Here is a 6,831-nt window from a genome sequence, read left to right as displayed (position 1 = left end):
CGTGTTTGCCGAAGAGAGAGATCCCAAGGAAGGAACAAATTGACAATCCTCTGTGTGTGTGAGTCTAGCTAAAACTGCTACAGTGACATTGTTGGTTACAGCTGTAGGGCAGACCATAGAGCGGGCATTACCCACACACTCAACTGGAACCAGTCCCACTTTGACGGGAAGGACTACATAACCTGCTTGGCTGACCCTCGGTCTGGGGCCTTCATCTGCTGGAGCTGGCTGCTGGGCCCTCAGACATATAGTGCCGATCACGGCTCCTGGTGAATAGCACACCGCCCACATAGGGCACGCAGGAGCACACTGTGGAATTGTAGGTGCCCTCCACGTCACCTGCGACAATAAGTGGATACCTCTCCCTGCAACAGCGATTCTATTCCACTCGCCCCAACCAACAGAATAATGCCCAAGAGGGCGCCCAACAAAAAAAGTGGCACGACTGTAAGATTTACAACACCTGCTCCAAAGCTAACGTGCACACCAGCCGCACCTGCGACCAGCCTGGACATGGCGGGATCACCTCTAACCATGGACCTGCAGGAGGTCATCACCACAATGCAACAGGGCTTCGCGGCAATGAACGACAAGTTGAACGGCAATAACATAAACATTAATATAATGCAAACGCAGAAGGAAAAAACAACGCAATGCATCACAGAAGCTGAGTCGCGGTTTGGCACAGTGGAAGATACGGTGGAAAACCTGCAAAGTACTGTGACAGCCATGGAAAAAGACTTGGGCACAGTCAAGTTGAAGTGTGAGGATCTAGAAGCGAGGTCTAGGAGGAACAATATATGCATAATAGGGGTACCCGAGGATGCCCTGAGAGGGCCCATGGAGCAAGCGGTGGAGGACATCCTGAAAACCACGATTGGTGGTCCCAGATGTTTGAAGTCGAGCGAGCACACAGATCGCTGGTTGTGAAGCCTAGGCGTGGTGCCTCTCCCCGACCTATTATTGCTCACTTGATGAACTACAGGGATAGGGACTTGGTACTAAGAGCGGCCAGGGACAAGAAGGAGATCCAACTGGGTTCCGATGTGATAAGAATGTTCCTGGACTATACTTTGACGGTCCAACAAGAGAGAACATTCCTAGGAGTAGGAAAATACTTAGGGAACGCCAGCTCCCGTATGCTATGCTGTACCCCGCAAGACTGAGATTCCAGTTCAAGTACAAGAACTATTTCTTCACATTTCCGGAGGAGGCAGCATCGTTTGTGGAAGCTAATATCTCCTTACCCAGGGAGCAGTCTGAGGTCGTACCGGATTGACATTCAGACAGGCTATATCTTCACAGAATGCTATCCCTGCCAGCACTATATTCATGCCTTTGAGATATACGAGCGACCAGTAGTCAGTTTGATAAGCATGTAGAGGTTGCTGAAGACATAATATAAAATTTGGTGACCATAATAATATATGATGCAAACTGTAACCCATAGCACCAGACGGTATTCATAAGGTGTGATAGAAATATAAGGGAACACTGTGACAGCGGTGAACCGTGGTATTATTCATGTGTAACAAATAGCCGGTACTCCCGGTTGCCTAGGAAACAGTAGTCCCCAATGCGAGTGCATAGTTTAGTTAAGTTAGTTGAAGGGGTCGAGGGGCTAGCTGGGTTTGGGGGCAACATCGTCGAAGTTTGGGGTACTATGAGGGAGGTGGAGGAGGGTATGGTTGTAAGTCGGGGTGAAAATGTTAAAAAACTGCACAGACAAACTGATACAGGTAATGGTCACAGCATACACAGACACGAATTGACGACTCACGCATCCTATTACATAAAGGGCGATGGCTGAGGGCAGACACACTGGTATCAAGCTAATGAGCTGGAACGTCCGGGGCCTGGGGCACCCAATGAAAGCGCGTAAGGTGGATTCATACGCAAATCGACAGGGGGCACAGATTCTCTATCTGCAGGAAACAAATTTTCAAGAGTACCAAGCGCGTAAATTCTCCCCCGGCTAGGTTGACCACTGCTATTATACCTCATACTCCACCAAGGCTAGAGGGATCATGATCTTAATCCATAAGACACTCCCTTTCACGCACTATACACCTCAAATCGATGAACATGGTAGCTATGTACTGGTGCATGGGTACTGGGGACGGTGGAAGTGTTACTAATAAATGTCTATGGTCCAAATATAGATGACACCCATATTTACAACGAGCTATTTCAGAGGTGTGCTGCATATCCTACGGCACATATACTTTGCGGGGGAGATTTTAACACAATACTTGACACTGATCTCGATCGTACGTCGTCCACTCCCAGACCCAGTTATATGTATGCTGCACATACATATAACTGATCTGGCCCTGAGGAACGCTTAGCGCACACTGCATGGGACACGTTAGTCCTTCACGTTTTACTCCTCCGTGCATGATATGCATTCCCGCACAGACCTGTGGTTACTGTCTGACACTGTTATGGCCTGGGTGACTGGGGCCCAGATCCTCCCCAGGACATTGTCGGACCACTCCCCTGTGACACTTACTATAGACATGCCCGAGGGTGTGCCTAGAAGGGCGCAATGGCGCTACAAGCCGATTCGCTCCAGGACCCTGTGATCAAAATAAATATGGCACAACATATCTCGGATTTCTTTTGACATTACCGACAGCTCAGTTGCCGAGCAAAATACCCTATGGCAAACATTTAAAATCTATATAAGAGGCATAGCAATGTCCATTGAATTTGGAGTGATGCAGGATATCAGGCGGGAACTCAAGAGAAACGAAGAGACTATCGCCCGTTTAAAGGCAGAATATCTGGCCACCCCATCCCCCCAGGTCACTGCTGAGATCCAAATACAGCTAGAACGTTTCTGCGACACTGCAGACAGAGAGCTTCGTTACTTTGACAGACCTATGGCTGCTCGCAGGTACAGTGAACAGGAAAGGCCGGGCAAACTCCTGGTACGACTGGTGCGCACCGAAAAGGGAAATTTATCCATCCAATGCATTGCCAGGCGAGACGGTGTGGTGGTCACTAAGGCTGATGAGGTCAGCAGGGTGTTCTATGAATTCTACAGCAGCCTATACTCACCCCAGAGTGAAGCTACTGAGAACAAGATTGACGACTACCTGTCCGCGATACGTACGACATTACTGTCGGAAGAAACACGCAATATAAAGACCTCCCTGGGGGGAAGGCACCGGGATCCGACGGGCTCGGAGCTGAACTCTACAAGGAGTTTGAGGAAGTACTGGTACCCCGCCTCCTGGCAGTATGGACTGAAGCCCTGGGCACCGGAATTCTTCCAGAATCTATGCGCAAAGCCATCTTAACCCTGCTCCTGAAGCCCGGGAAGCCCCCGGAGGACTGCAGATCCTATCGACCGCTATCCCTCATAAACACTGATGTGAAGATTTTCGCCAAAGTTCTAGCTTCCCGACTCAACTCGGTGATGCCATACATGGTCTACGAAGACCAAGCAGGGTTTGTACTAGGGAGATCGACAACCTCCAACATACGGAGGTTCTATGGTGTACTAGCTGGGGTCCCCACAAATTGTAAGGCAGTCGTTATATCCCTGGACATGAGGAAAGCCTTTGACACAGTGTACTGGCCGTTTCTATTTAGGGTGCTCCACAAATACGGGTTTGGTCCCAACTTTATTAAGTGGGTGCTACTCTTATACATACAGCCGCATGCTAGGGTACTGGTGAATGGCGCGCTATCTGAGGTGTTGAGGCTTGCAGGGGGAACTAGACAAGGATGCCCGCTCTCCCCGTTGTTATTCGCTCTTGTAATCGAACCATTAGCTGACTTCATGAGGAGTCGGCATGCAAGAGCGGGTATCCCCATAGCTGGGCAAGCGGAACTGATCACCCTATACTCCGATGACATTCTGTTATTTGTCAGAGACCCAGAGACATACCTCTGCAGAGTGCTGGAGGCGGTCCAGGAGTTCGGTAGGTATTCTGGCATGAGATTGAATATATCTAAGTCAGAGATATTCCCACTGACAGACGGCATGTCCCCCCCCTCAAGGGACCTATTTGGTCTATGCTGGACTCCACAACAGATTAAATACCTGGGGGTGGAACTGGCACGTTCGGCTAGCTTTGTTCGCACCTTCAATTACGAAGCACTGACCACGGCACTATGCGCTAAACTAGACCGGTGGAACCATCTCCCTATCTCACTCATGGGCCGGGTAGCGCTGGTTAAAATGATAATACTACCCAAGGTGTGCTATCTTTGCGGGTACAATACCGCTGTGGCCAGGCAGACCCTTCTTCAAGAAGATATCTGCGGCCTGCTCAGCCTTCGTGTGGAAAGGTTATGTGCAGGCCAACTGGCGTCGTCTTACACAGACATATGAGAGAGGGGGGCTTGCTACGCCAGATTTTGAGGTATACTACCTATCAGCCCAAGCACAATATGCCATGCACTGGATCACAGAGGCACTGTATACCCCTTTTTCTGAGCTAGAGACACAGGGGAGACACAAAGCCACATTACTACACGGGATAGCAGCAGGAACGTGGGGGAATAGTGACCACCTGAACCCTAGACTGGCTACGCAGCAGGCCTGGGCGAAACTGACACAACACCCTCGTGGTGGAGTATTGTATAGCCCCCTCATGCCGATCTGGGACGCGCCCTATTTGACTCATTCAACAGACATTGCACTTTCCACATATTGGTGGGAGGCAGGTGTTATGCGATTTGGGGACTTGTACCATAATGGCATATTCAGGTCCTGGGAGGAGATTAAATCGCAGGTAGCTGACTCTCCACTCCGAAAGTTACAATATCTTAGACTTAAGTCTGCTGTGGCGGTGACGTGGGAGGGATTCCTGCATGAGCCGGAGTAACACCCCTGTCTCAACTATATAGCCGCCACCGGAACATCCAAGAAAACTGCCTCTGGGCTCTATAAAATAGCAAGGGAAACATGAAGGGTGCTACTGCCTGACATTAAAGGGGAGTGGGAAAGAGACCTGGAGGTCGAGTTCTCAGACTCTCACTGGTCTCATCTATGCAATTTTAGCAAACAGGTGTCACTCAACTCCAGATTCAGGTTAATACACTTTATAATACTGAACAGGATACACCCCACCCCAGCACGTTTGAAGAGAATGTACCCAACACATACAAGCAGATGCCCTAGGTGCCGTAGCACGGAGGAAGATTTGTCATATATGTTGTGTCATGTGGGACACTTTCTGAATATTGGTGTGGGATCTGTAAGGCACTAGAAGATATGGTGGATCAACCTGTAAATTGGGACCAATCTGTGTGTATATTGGGATGTGTACTCAAAATGAATGCAGTTAATCGCAAGCTTATAAATATTGGGCTGCTTCTGGCCAAGCGTACCATCTTGATTAGATGGAAGAGGGAGACACCCCCACAATAGAGGAATGGATACAGGACATGGTGTGGGCAAAGGACCAAGGGGAAGTATACCGTGGCCTACTCCTCAGCTCTAATAAACGAAGAGATATATGGGGGGGTTCCGTCGATACCTGAGTGACAGAGCCGAAACTGGTAGCAGTGATGATGAAATGTTGTGAGTACTTCTTGTATGGTGTCTGTAACTAGCATGTATTACACTATCTGCACTAATGTGAAATCATTATGTCTTGTTTAACATTGTCTACTGTGCAACGTAAATCAAATATCTTTTTAAAAAAGGCTGTGGGAGCATGCCATGAAAGAAGCCATCCATGTTGAGACTCCTCAGCATATGGGGGTAGTAGCATTATCAGTCTCTTCCCGGAATGCCATAATTCGGACTGCTCCTACAGCATACAAAAATGTAATTCTGACTCTGTTGGTGGGGATGACTGATAAGATAACGGATGAGGTGGTAGATGCAATCAGACATATGGCAGACTGTAGAGAATAGCATTGCTTGGGAGCGCGTGCCGTCAAGCGAGCCTCTGTCTCCTTGTTATGATTCCAGGCAGAGGGGTTCGCGTGATGGCAGCGACGGTTAGAGGAAGGCAGCTGAAGGAGTGGTTGTTCCGGCGGGCTCGCCGTATTAAACTATAAGAAGTTATCCACACTTACCGCCTCGCATCTTCTTTACATTTGCCGATGAGGATTTCAGGCAAGCCCACGGCAGGAAGCAACCCTGCAGCAAGGCACACATGTCCGTTGGTGTGCTCCGGCGCCTCCTGCCCCCCCGGATCAAGGGGGAGAGCGCAGTGAGAGGCGCCGCCGGGGCCTGCTGCAGACTCCATGTACTTGCGAAGGCTCACCGAGGGATCGAGGAGCGCAGCGAACACGAACCAGCCCCGCTTCCCGTCAAAGAATAATCCTTCCAGGTGAGGAGGGGCACTGGGACAGCGGGGAGGAGTTCGCATCAAGAAAGGGGCGGTCTCTCTCATCATAGGGCAGCGGAGCATTCACGGACTCACGTCCCCTCGGCACGCCCATAGCTGCAGAGGAAACAGGAAAACAGGCCCAACCGCCCCACGGACTTAAATGTAAGCAAACACGCCCATAGCTGCAAGGAAAACAGGGAAACAAGCCCAACCACCTCACGGACTCAAATGTAAACAAACTAATGTTTCACAGAACAGAGCTGTGCTGAAAAAGAGCAGTACAAGATAGAGAGCAAGCAAGGGATGTGAGAAGTGATGTGCACACGTATAGACAGTGGCCAAGAGTAATAAGGCACACATAAACTTCAACTCCAAATTAAGTAGAAGTGGTGTTTGAGTATTATAGTTACTGCAACAGTCTCTGGTATCAAAACACCTCAAACATGGCTGCAGCTAGTATGGCCCCGCCTCCACCTTTCTTAATGGAACCAGGTTTCCCACCAATAAGGTGGGACAGATGGAAGAAACTTTT

Source organism: Ambystoma mexicanum, chromosome 4p, assembly GCF_040938575.1.
Source record: "Ambystoma mexicanum isolate Mex_15411 chromosome 4p, UKY_AmexF1_1, whole genome shotgun sequence".
In the NCBI taxonomy this organism is placed as follows: domain Eukaryota; kingdom Metazoa; phylum Chordata; class Amphibia; order Caudata; family Ambystomatidae; genus Ambystoma; species Ambystoma mexicanum.
The sequence above is the reverse complement of the archived record's forward strand: the minus strand, read 5'-3'. Positions refer to the sequence as shown.